At 39.1% G+C, this 12,650-nt stretch overlaps 1 protein-coding gene across 1 annotated transcript in view; it reads right to left on the bottom strand.

Moving 5' to 3' along the window:
* LOC128864549 (nuclear receptor coactivator 3) overlaps positions 1–3,413 on the bottom strand; it is a 128,875-nt gene extending 125,462 nt beyond the window's left edge. The window contains exon 1 of the mRNA XM_054104264.1: positions 3,392–3,413. The gene's annotated coding sequence lies outside the window, so the exon portion shown is untranslated. The remainder of the gene's footprint in view (positions 1–3,391) is intronic.
* Between the last annotated feature and the right edge of the window lie 9,237 nt (positions 3,414–12,650).

Here is a 12,650-nt window from a genome sequence, read left to right as displayed (position 1 = left end):
CCATATTGTACAAACACATTCTAGGGTCCACGTTTTGGTCTCTATCTCGAGACCCTAGTCACGGAGCGGCATGAAAAATACTCTGAACTAAAGCATTCACCAACAGCTTCCATTTGATACCCATATTGTACATACACATCCGAAGGTTACCCGGGTCCACGTTTTGACCTATATCTCGAGCCCTATCCACCAATAGGTATCCAAACTATACGGAAACCATCTTCAATACCTTCTTAATATTGTGTATAAGTGTGGTTTAATTCGGTGCAGACACGGCCGGTTAGCGAACACACACAAAAAGTTGACTTGATTTTATATATAAGATTTTTTTCAGTTTCTGTCCGAAAAATCCAAATATCTTACGGAACCCTATTTTTGTCCAAAATAAAATGTAATCCATGTTACTCCTGGATAATGTAGTTTTCGAATGGTGAAAGAATTTTTAAAATCGGTCTAGTAGTTTTTGAGCCTATTCGTTACAAACAAACAAACAAACAAAGTTTTCCTCTTTATAATATTAGTATAGACTAGCGAAAACCCGCCCGTTCCGCTGGTCGTCTTTAAAAAAATCTAGATTAATTAATTAAATCAAGCCGAAAAATACTGTGTGTTTTTTATAAAAATTCTCGCGCATGTATATACTCTACGCAAATTTACCGTTGTACTGTTTTTTCTCGGAACGCATTACTTTGAAGAGCATGTGATAAATACAATTTGTCCGTTTTACAGTTGATAGTCGACGCGATGACGCTCAAAAAATCACTTTAATTTTCTTCTTTTGTAACCACAATATGACGCCACTATTGAATAAATGTTGATCAACATTGATTTTATTTCTTTGTTTGAAATAATTTTCATATTTCGTTATCTTTTTGGCAATTAACCGTAGATCGTTCTTTGTATCAAAAATGATACATTTCATATTTTGGAAGCCAATAAATTCGTCCACGTTGGTAACACTTACCTCAACTTTTATGACTTTGTTTGTTCCGTTGATATAAGCATTTTAAACTGAGTTTCAAATTTTAAAATCAAGTAGGGCGCGAGAAAAACGAAAACTTCATAATTCTACTCATTGTATCATATTTGATACATATGAAATTTTTAATGATTTTTCGTGCGAATAGTTTTAGTTTCATCCTTGTTTTGACATTATTCGGACGTTTTTTTGTGAATAAGTGATTGTTAGTGAAGTTTGGTTCAAAAATATCGCGTCCGCATTATTTAACTTTAGAGGAGATGGTGAATGAAGTTCTGGATAACAGTTCAAACGATGAATCTGAAAATGAAATTTTTTCCAACTCAGAAACTGAGGCGGAGGACTATGTGTTTGAAAATGACTCAAATGAAAGTTTTTTATCAGATATTTCTGAGAATATTGGTCTCAACTTTGATATTGATCCGTTATATACTGCAAAAGATGGTACCATATGGAATCCAGAGCCATACACCATCGGTCGTTCAAGGGCGGAAAACGTCATTAGTTTGAGACCAGGTTACTAGCTGTGCTTTTTTATATTACGATTTTTCAATTTACATACTGACTTACTTCTTTTAGGAGTAACAAGAAACGCATCTAGCCGAGTTGGAAACATCCAAGATTCCATGCTATTATTTTTCCCTACATCGATTACGAAAATAATAATTGAAAATTCGAATAAGTATGGGAAAGAATTGCATGGAGATAAACATTTAGAAATGGATGAAGATCTGCTTCTGGCTTTTCTGGCTGTTTTGATATTGGCTGGTGTATATAAGTACGTTAATACATATATTCAAAAACTAAAATATCATAAATAAAAAATTGTTTTTTTGGAATACTTATATAGATCTAAAAATGAAACTTTGCATGATTTATTCGATACTACATATGGTCGACCTATATTTCGCACAATTATGACCGAAAAAACATTTTTATATGTATTGAAAGTTATACGCTTTGATGACGTACTTAGTCGACGAGAGAGAAGAAGTGAAGATAAATTTGCACCAATTCGCGATCTTTGGGAACGGTGGGTAAAACTACTCCCTACGTTCTATATTCCTCATGATTGCATCACAGTAGACGAACAATTATTGGGTTTTCACGGCCGCTATAAGTTTCGCCAGTACATTCCGTCGAAACCCGAGAAGTACGGAGTTCCAGAGCGCAACCAAGCCGAGCGGGTCGTACTTGATTTAGTGGAAGGATTGAAAGGTCACAATGTTACCATGGACAACTTTTTCTCGTCGCATACTTTGGGTCAAAAACTTTTAAAACGAAATCTAACAATGGTTGGAACAATGCGCAAATATAAGAGATCCATTCCTCCAAAGTTACTTCAGTGCAAAAACATTCCTAGATTTAATTCAACTTTTGCATTTACTCCGGACACTACTCTTGTTTCGTATATGAGCCATAAAACAAATGCACAATTGTTGTGAGCACAATGCACCACCACGCGAATGTTCTAGGTAACTCAAAAAAATTGCCAGAATTAATTTCCTTTTATAACTCGACGAAAGGAGGAGCTGATACGGTGGACAAAATGTTAACCTGTTACAGTTGCAACAGGTTAACAATCGTTGGACTATAGCAGTTTTTTCCAATATGTTTGACATCTCAGCATTAAACTCATATATTATATATAATTAAATAGATCTAAACTGGAAGTCTACAAGGAAGGACACAAAACGCAAGTGTTTTCTTCATGAACTTGCCATTTCATTAGCTAAACCATATGTTGAAAAACAATCCCAACGTACTCAAAATGGCATGCTTTCGTCGATTTTCTTTACTTAACTGGCGTCGTCAACAGTGCAGACGAGAACGAAGCTGGATCATCAAAAAAGGCTAAAATGAAAAGTTTGGAAAAAAAAGAATCGAGTAAGATGTTGTATGTGTTATAGTTCCGGAGAAAATAAAAACAAATTGACCTCTTTATATTGCAGCAAATGCAAAAAACCTTATTGTAAAGACAAACATTTGGAAAATATTTGTACAAAATGTGTCAATAAAGCTTAATTTAATAACTATCTCAAAATCTAGTTAAAAACACATTGGTTTGTTTCATTTTTAATAATAATTCAGTATGTATCAAAAAAGATACACGGTATAGAATTGTGAAGTTTTTTGTAGGGCTGATCTACGGTTAAGAAAAAACTTGTGTATATACTCTCGTAAATTTACGACTATTCACTTTGCACTAACAAAATAAAATTTCTTTCTTTTCCGGCTTTATCGTGGCAAATAATATTTTGAAACAATTTTGCGTGAAAAGTTTTAAATATTTCAGTAAATCTTCGTTTCCTATCAAATAGATGCAAAATATTCTAAATATTTACTCAAATGGTTGTTTTTATCAGAAAACAATTTTAAAAACGTGGTTTTCTCTGGAGAAAAAATACTCACTTGTTGTTTGCTTGAAAATCAGATCAGAAAGAAAGTTTGAGCGCGTCGTTGTTCCGTTCTGCATTTGCATAGATGCGCTCCCCTTTACACATAACCAACAACATCAATCGTATGATACATACACTTCGTCGTGTACGAAAAAGCGGAGAAGGAGAAGAGAACTGTTCTATTCCCCCCCGCTTTAACCCAGCTATGTGTTCAGGTGCAAATGACTTTTTTGCGTGAAGTCTGATATAAAATAAGTTCTACTTACTCTTCTTAAATTTATATAAACTTTTCCAGGCGAAGTAAAAAAACTGACATATATTTGCTTCAACCGTATATTTGTGAGTACACAGGTAATACGTAAATATATGAATGATATAGGTAATATCTCATATTAGCATAACCTTTCTGCAAAAAATTAAGGAAACGATCACCAATCACGCCGGCAATGATACAATGAATTTTTCACTATAACTGACTTCAGATTAACGTTTATATAATAAGCGTATATGTAACATTTTAAAATTTTTTTAGAATTTTTTAATTTTTAATAATAACTGGTATTCCTCTTTCTCTTCCTCTTCCTTTTCCTCTTTCATCTCCAGCTCCATCTCCTTTCTTTATCCCGGAAACGGGCAGTAAAAATTACTTCACTTAAAAGCTTTCATCAACAGTTTCCATCTGATACCCATATTGTACAAACACATCCAAGGGTACCTTGGTCCACCTTTTCGGCTATATCTCGAGACCCTGGTCACTCAGAGACCTAAAAAATACTGTATTAAAGCACTCATCAGTAGCTTTGATTTGATACCCACAAAATAAAAACACATCTTAGGGTTACCCGGGTCCTCGTTTTGGCCTTCGGCAGCGCCACCTGGTGGCGAGTGGAATCAATAAGCATATAATACTAACCTTCACCGTGGAAAAATATATATATATACCAAATTTCATTATAATCGGCCCAGACACACACGACCCAAATGTATTCAATTCTAATGAATGCTATGTGCGGTACAAAAAATACATGCGGCAAATAGCAAAAATACACTCACTTAACCGACGCACCGCACACACACGCGTTATCAGATTTCAACCAAACTTCACAAAAACCTTTGCCAAAACAACACGAACAATGTGTGAAACTTTCATTGTTTTCCTTACACGCGTTGCTGAGATTACCCCGGACAAATGCACACTTTTTTCAGCTTAATTTTTATATATATAGATAAATCGAATCTTTTTTTGGTTTTTTTTACAGCTGCGCAATATTATTTCGAAATAGCATTTCTATTCATTAATAATATAGGATTTTCATGGTTGAAAGGGTAAGGTAATTACGAATTTCATGAATTGAAAAAGAAGGATGTGATGAAATTTGCGTTAAACTGATTGCTTCTGTTTGTGTTCTGTTGAAGGTTGAGGAAAAGTTTTGAAAAATTCGCATTTAGGTATGTAATATAATGTTCTAAAATTTATTCAAATAATATAAAATTTTTCGCGGAGTAAAATTAAGAGAGTGCAGCCTTTGTGGAAATGGTCAACTATACTCAGCTATGCCCCTTCCAAGCAAAATAAGAAATAATATAAAATATGATTTATAAATCGATTTGATCGAAATCTTATGAAATAAATTTATTTCAGTGTTTTCCCTTTCAATTGGAATTAATTGTTTCGTTTATACGCGTTGTTTTCAGTTGCAACACGTCGAAAACTCTCATCATTGCTGGAGTGGGTTTTAATAATCTACTTTCGGTGAGGTGATTTACCCATCAAAATTGCTCCTCACATGTATCTTATACCCTGATGTTGGTGATCGGAGAAAACAGCTTATGTCAAATATATTCTGTCAGGTTCTCCAAACTGTCGTTATCCACGCATTAAAAATCGGGCAAAAATGCTTTAATACTATAATGGGCATAAACTAGTTAAGTCCTGCAAGTTAACTTTGTTTGGGAGTCACCGACTAACTCTCCCTGCGTACGGTCATTCGTAGTTTTTCTAGTGAGCTTATTATTTGCTAACATTCAATTTAACGCTACACGTGTTTTTTTTCACAAGTGTTAATCCAAAAATATATCGTATATTGTGATAAGTGTTAAGTTCTTTCAAAATGCCCTCTGGGGCTACTTACCTAGTGGAGAATAGGTTCGCCCTTCTATCTCTAATAAACCTCAAGAGTATTTTCCTGATGTACCCCAGGTTACCATAACCAAATGCGACGATCCGAAATATATAGTTATTAAATCTGCCGACAAAGAAAAACCTTTGGCTGAATACTCATGTTCTCTGTGCATAAAGCCATACTAGCCATAGGCAAAGAAATAAATTCCACTGCTGAACTCCGCGATGGAAGTCTTTTTTTGTTACAAAAAACAAAAGAATTGCAGAAAAATTTTTGAACGCGAAAAATCTTCCTGGCATTTGCCACGTTGAATGCTCATATCATGTCAATCTGAATTGTTGTTCTGAATATACCATATTTGCGCCTTTTCTCAAGGATACGACAGAATCTGAAATCGTTGAAGAATTAAAGCCACATGGAGTAACGTCCGTATACAAATTTCAAAGAGAAATTAATGACACCGTATGTGCAACAGGAGCCTTATTGCTTACTTTCCGAAAAACTCGACATATGTAGCTTTGTGGAAGCTCTCAGTTCAACCTTATTTTCCCAACCCCTTCCACTGTAGGTCGCGTCACATCATTGGGCATACGATGAAGCATTGCAAAAATATTCCAGCTTGCATAACCTGTAATCTGCCTCCTCATATGAATACCAAATGTACAGAAAAAGCTGCCCAAAACTTCTTCAAGCCAAAGAAATTCTTAAAATCAAATATATATTTTTATATTATCAATATATTAATAAATTCGCGAAGCAACAAAAAAATATAAAGCAAGAGCTCTACAAAACTCTTTACCTCAAACTTACTCCCAAATCATTCTTCTTCTTAATTGGCGCGATAACCGCTTACGCGATTTTGGCCGAGTTTAACAAAGCGCGCCAGTCGTTTCTTTCTCGTGCTAACCTGCGCCAGTTGGACACACCAAGTGAAGCCAAGTCCTTCTCCACCTGATCTTTCCAACGCAGAGGAGGCCTTCCTCTTCCTCTGCTACCACCAGCTGGTACCGCATCGAATACTTTCAAAGCCGGAGCGTTTGTATCCATTCGGACGACATGACCCAGCCAACGAAGCCGCTGGATCTTTATTCGCTGCGCTATGTCTATGTCTCCGTAAAGCTCATACAGCTCATCGTTCCATCGTCTGCGATATTCGCCGTTGCCAACGTGCAAAGGTCCAAAAATCTTACGCAGAATCTTTCTCTCGAACACTCCAAGCGTCGCTTCATCGGATGTTGTCATCGTCCACGCTTCTGCGCCATACGTTAGGACGGGCATGATGAGAGTCTTGTAGAGTGTTAGTTTTGTTCGTCGAGAGAGGACTTTACTGCTCAGTTGCCTACTTAGTCTAAAGTAGCACTTGTTGGCAAGAGAGATTCTACGTTGGATTTCAAGGCTGACATTGTTATCGGTGTTAATGCTGGTTCCTAAATAAACGAAGTCTTTTACAACCTCGAAATTATAACTGTCTACAGTGACGTGAGTGCCGATACGCGAGTGCGCCGACTGTTTGTTTGAAGACAGGAGGTACTTCGTTTTGTCCTCGTTCACCACCAAACCCATTCGCTTTGCCTCTTTATCCAGTTTGGAGAAGGCAGAACTAACAGCGCGGTTGTTAAGGCCGATGATATCAATATCATCGGCATACGCCAACAATTGTACGCTCTTATAAAATATTGTGCCTGAGCGATTAAGTTCTGCGGCTCGTACGATGCTCTCCAATATCAGGTTAAAGAAGTCACACGACAGCGAGTCACCCTGTCTGAAACCTCGTTTGGTATCAAACGGCTCGGAGAGGTCCTTCCCAATTCTGACGGCGCTGCTGGTGTTGAGCAACGTCATCTTACATAGCCGTATTAGTTTTGCGGGGATACCAAATTCAGACATAGCGGCATACAGGTAACTCCTTTCCGTACTGTCGAATGCAGCTTTGAAGTCGACGAAAAGATGGTGTGTGTCGATTCTCCTTTCATGGGTCTTTTCCAAGATTTGGCGTATTGTGAATATTTGGTCGATGGTAGACTTTCCAGGTCTGAAGCCACACTGATAAGGTCCAATCAGTTGGTTGACGGTGGGCTTCAGCCTTTCACACAATACGCTGGCTAGAACCTTATAGGCGATATTTAGAAGACTAATCCCGCGGTAATTGGCACAAATTGCAGGATCGCCCTTCTTATGGATTGGGCAGAGCACACTTAAATTCCAATCGGCAGGCATGCTTTCATCCGACCATATTTTGCATAGGAGCTGATGCATGCACCTTACCAGCTCCTCGCCGCCATGTTTGAATAGCTCACCCGGCAGTCCGTCGGCGCCCGCGGCTTTGTTGTTCTTTAGCCGTGATATTGCTATTCTCACCTCGTCATGGTCGGGTAACGGAACGATAATTCCGTCGTCAACGATTGGGGTATCGGGATCTTCACTTTCTCTATGACATGCGCAGCTGTCACTGTTTAACAGGTTCGAGAAGTGTTCCCTCCATAATTTAAGATTGCTCTGTACGTCAGTCACCAGATCACCGTCTTTGTTCTTACAGGAAAACGCCCCGGTCTTAAAACCTTCTGTAAGCCGCCGAACTTTCTGGTAGAATTTTCGGGCGTTGTTCCTATTGGCCAGCATCTCAAGCTCCTCGCACTCACGTATTTCGGCCTCACGTTTCTTCTGTCGGATAATACGTCTCTCTTCCTTTTTCAGCTCTCTGTAGCGATCCCACATGGCTCGCGTTGCGCCCGATCGCAGCGTGGCTCTATAGGCGGCATCTTTTCTTTCGGCGGCAGCATGACATTCCTCGTCGTACCAATTGTTTTTTCGGGCTCGCCGGAATCCGATTTCTTCTTCGGCGGCGGTACGTAGGGAACGAGAAATGTTGCTCCATTGCTCGCGCATGCCGGTGTGTTGGGCAGTGCTCTCCGAGAGCAGGAGTGAGAGTCGAGTGGCGAATCTTCTGGCTGTCTGTTGTGATTGCAGCTTTTCGATGTCGAACATTCTTTGCGTAGGTAGATGTACGTTTTTTGCTGCACAGAGGCGTGTGCGCAATTTGGCTGCAACAAGGTAATGATCCGAGTCGATGTTGGCTCCTCGGATCGTACGTACATCTAATACACTAGAAGCGTGTCTTCCATCTATCACAACATGATCGATCTGGTTTCGCGTTTTTCGATCAAGGGACAGCCAGGTAGCTTGGTGTATCTTTTTATGCTGGAATCTGGTGCTGCAGACTACCATGTTTCGGGCCCCGGCGAAGTCGATCAGCCTCTGTCCGTTGCCGGATGTTTCGTTGTGCAGGCTGAATTTTCCGACTGTGGGACCAAAAATTCCCTCCTTGCCCACCCTGGCGTTGAAGTCGCCAAGCACGATTTTTATGTCGTGGCGGGGGCAGCGCTCATAGGAACGTTCCAAGCGCTCATAGAAAGAATCCTTGGTCGCATCGTCCTTCTCTTCCGTCGGGGCGTGGGCGCAAATTAGCGAGATGTTAAAAAATCGCGCTTTGATGCGGATTATTGCGAGACGCTCGTCCACCGGAGTGAACGACAGTACTTGGCGACGAAGTCTCTCTCCCACAACAAATCCGACACCGAATTTGCGCTCCTTTACATGGCAGCTGTAGTAGACGTCGCAAGGTCCTAGGTTTTTCTTACCTTGCCCCGTCCATCGCATCTCTTGGATGGCAGTGATGTCAGCCTTTACTCTCACGAGGACATCAACCAGCCGGGCAGAGGCACCTTCCCCATTAAGGGACCGGACATTCCAGGTGCATGCCCTCAAATCGTATTCCTTATTTCGTTTGCAGGGGTCGTCATCAGTGTTAGAAGTTCTCATCCGAGGCTTTGTTGCTGTTTTCATTGGGGGGGCTTTTTAAGTGGCGGGTCCCAAACCCAGCGCACAACCAGCTATGCTGGGATGCTTCGCCTTCTCACGTTAGCTCACTCCCGAACGGGTGTTCGGAAGCTAACCAGAGGATACGTGGGCTAATCCCGGACGTTGTGAGCTGCTTGAACCATATGTAGAAGAATCGTCCTGGCCACTCCCAAGTGAATGGCGATCAGTAACTTTCCCCACTTGCGTGGACTTCTACACATGGAACCATCCTCCAAAAATCATTAGTTCTCCCTCTATAGCACAAAGTAACACAGTTAACAAAAGCAATATTGACAGTTCGTCAAATATACCAACAACATCTTCAAAAAATTTAACTGAAACAACTTCACAAATATCTTCCGTAAACAAAAATAACAACAAAGAAATAAACTTAGTAAATGCACAACAAATTAGCCAATTCCACTTCTCTCACTCCGAAACCAAATTCAAATTTTACACCAATAAATTTTTACTCTCATCTCAATTCTCTCACCAGTTCTCATAATAACTCAATGCTTTTTTCTCTTTCTTCTTCATTTCCTTCTAACAGCGATGAGCAACTGTCCCCTGGTATAACTAACGTTATTCCAGATGACATTTATTCGACCTCCAACGATTATAAATATAGACTCTCCTCACTCTGTCACGCAGATTCTAATTCAACTCATGTTGTTTCCCATTCTATTTTGTTTTAATTTTTTCACTTTTTTCGTTATATTCCTTTATATATATGCTTTCTGTTTTACAATGAAATATAAATGGATACAACAAAAACTACATTCAACTCGAAATATTACTTAATACCCATTCACCCGCAATTACTTTACTTAATGAAACTCACCTCTCTCATAGCCAATCCCCTTATACTCCCAAAATGTATGTTGGCTATTTCCATAACCTAGATCAAATCTTCTTCTTCTTAATTGGCGCGATAACCGCTTACGCGATTTTGGCCGAGTTTAACAAAGCGCGCCAGTCGCCAAGTCCTTCTCCACTTCATCTTTTCAAAGCAGAGGAGGTCTTCCTCTTCCTCTGCTACCACCACTTTGTACCGCATCGAATGCTTTAAAAGCCGAAGCGTTTGCATCCATTCGGACGACATGACCCAGCAAACGTAGCCGTTGGATCTTTATTCGCGGCGGTATGTTTATGTCGTCGTAAAGCTCATACAGCTCATCGTTCCATCGCCTGCGATATTCGCCGTTGCCAACGTGCAAAGGTCCAAAAATCTTACGCAGAATCTTTCTCTCAAATACTCCAAGCGTCGCTTCATCGGATGTTGTCATCGTCCTAGATCATGCAACTGCAAATAAACAGGGAGTAGCGATGCTTGTTAGGAAAAATATTTGACACAATTTAGTTCAAATTCAGTCGAGTATTTCAACATTAGCAGTCATAGTGGATATTACGTTAAAGTGTGTAGCCATGGCCATGTACATTCCACCCACCCAAAAATTTTCCTCAGCGGAAATCACACGCATCTTTTGTAATTTCTCCACCCAATTTATTTTGGGTGGTGATGTAAATGCACCATTTGGGGTCCCTCATATACAAATTCAAGAGGTAAAAAGGTTGAAGATGCGTTTTTGCACTCGGGCCTCATTTGCCTTAATGTTGGTTCAGCAACACATTTCTCCACTCATAGTCCTTTTACATGTGTTGATAGTACCTTTTGGTCTGCTTCGCTGGCCCTTTTATGTTCTTGGAGTGTTTTAGACTCGCTACATAGAAGTGATCACTATCCAATAATTACCCAACTTAACTGCTTAAGATCTCAGACTACCTTCAAACCTTTATTAAAATTTAATACTGATGCAGCTGATTGGGAAAAATTTCGTTTAAAATGCACACACCTGAGTGATAACAGACAGATATCTCACAATGTAAATCAAGAGTCCACAAATATAGCTAAAATCTTGCACACTGCGGCTCATCTTACAATACCTCAAACCAAGCCCATCCTCATAAGGAAAGCATTCCGTGGTGGAACGCTGATCTATCCGATATGCGCTCAAATAAACGTTGGTGGCAAGCATATAAGCGAAACCGCAAAAATCAGAATTTAGTAATCTATAAAAAAAGCCAATGCTATTTTCAAACGTACGGCAAAAACTGCAAAACGGAAAAAATTGAAGATCTGACTTCAAACATTAACCCTTCCCAAGCCCCAAAAAAAATATGGGGAGACATAAAAATGTTAACTGGTTCTCCGCAAATCTCAACCTTTACGCACCTTAACTCTTCAAGCAGAGTGCTATTTTCCCCAGCCGATATTTCTGACTTCTTCGCCTCATATGTTTCCTACTTTTCCTCCAACACGAGCTTTTCTGACAACTTCCGTAATGAAAAAGCTGCAGCTCTTAATAGTAGCTTCTCATGCTCATTCCGCCTATCAACGGCTGCAAAGCAAATAGAAGCAGATATACAATTATCCGAATTCGAATACGCTTTAAATTCTGTAAAAGGAAAAACTCTTGGCCTTAACAGAATTTCTTACCCAATGATTCGAAACAGTCCCATTTCGGCTGATCAACCTTTTCAACAATATTCCTGATAGCGGCTCTTTTCCTCAATCCTGGAAATTAGCATGCATTGTTCCCATTTTAAAACCCAATAAAACAGCGTCAGAAGTTGATAACTATAGGCAAATCTCGCTATTACCTAGTCTTGGTAAATTGTTTGAAAAAATAATGTGGTATGTTGATATTAAAAAATTACTCAGCCCAAACCAAGCTGCATATAGAAAACATCATGGTCCTCAACCACTTCATTTCAAATGTACTCTCTTCGAGAAATCATATTATATATCGTTGCTCTCAATTGATTTCCAGAAAGCTTTTGATCGAATCGGAATTCATATTATAATACGCCAATTAGATATATGGGAATCCAAGAATTAGAACATTTGTAAAGAATTTCCTCTCTAATAGAAAGTGTAAGGTCAGAATAAATGGTTTTCTATCGTCAACAAAACCTTTAGATAATGGCACGCCTCAAGGCTCTCCATTATCAGTCTTTCTTTTTATTATAGCTTTTAACTAAATTGCCTATATAGCAAAAAATCAGAAAGGTATTGAAAGTCAACTAGATGCTGACGACGTGGTATTTTACACCAAAATTTCTGATCTTTCACATGTCACTTGCCTTTTTAGAAATATTCTGAAAGCTATAGATGAATGGTCTCTATCTTCAGGAACGTCTACATCACTTGTAAAGACCAAAACCCTTCGTATTTGCAGAAAGCTACCTTGTACTGGATTTCAAGTTAATCACAATGGAGCTTATAATGCT

This window comes from Anastrepha ludens, chromosome 5, assembly GCF_028408465.1.
Source record: "Anastrepha ludens isolate Willacy chromosome 5, idAnaLude1.1, whole genome shotgun sequence".
Taxonomy (NCBI): Eukaryota; Metazoa; Arthropoda; class Insecta; order Diptera; family Tephritidae; genus Anastrepha; species Anastrepha ludens.
Note: the sequence above shows the minus strand (reverse complement) of the source record. Positions and strands in the feature narration are given on the sequence as shown.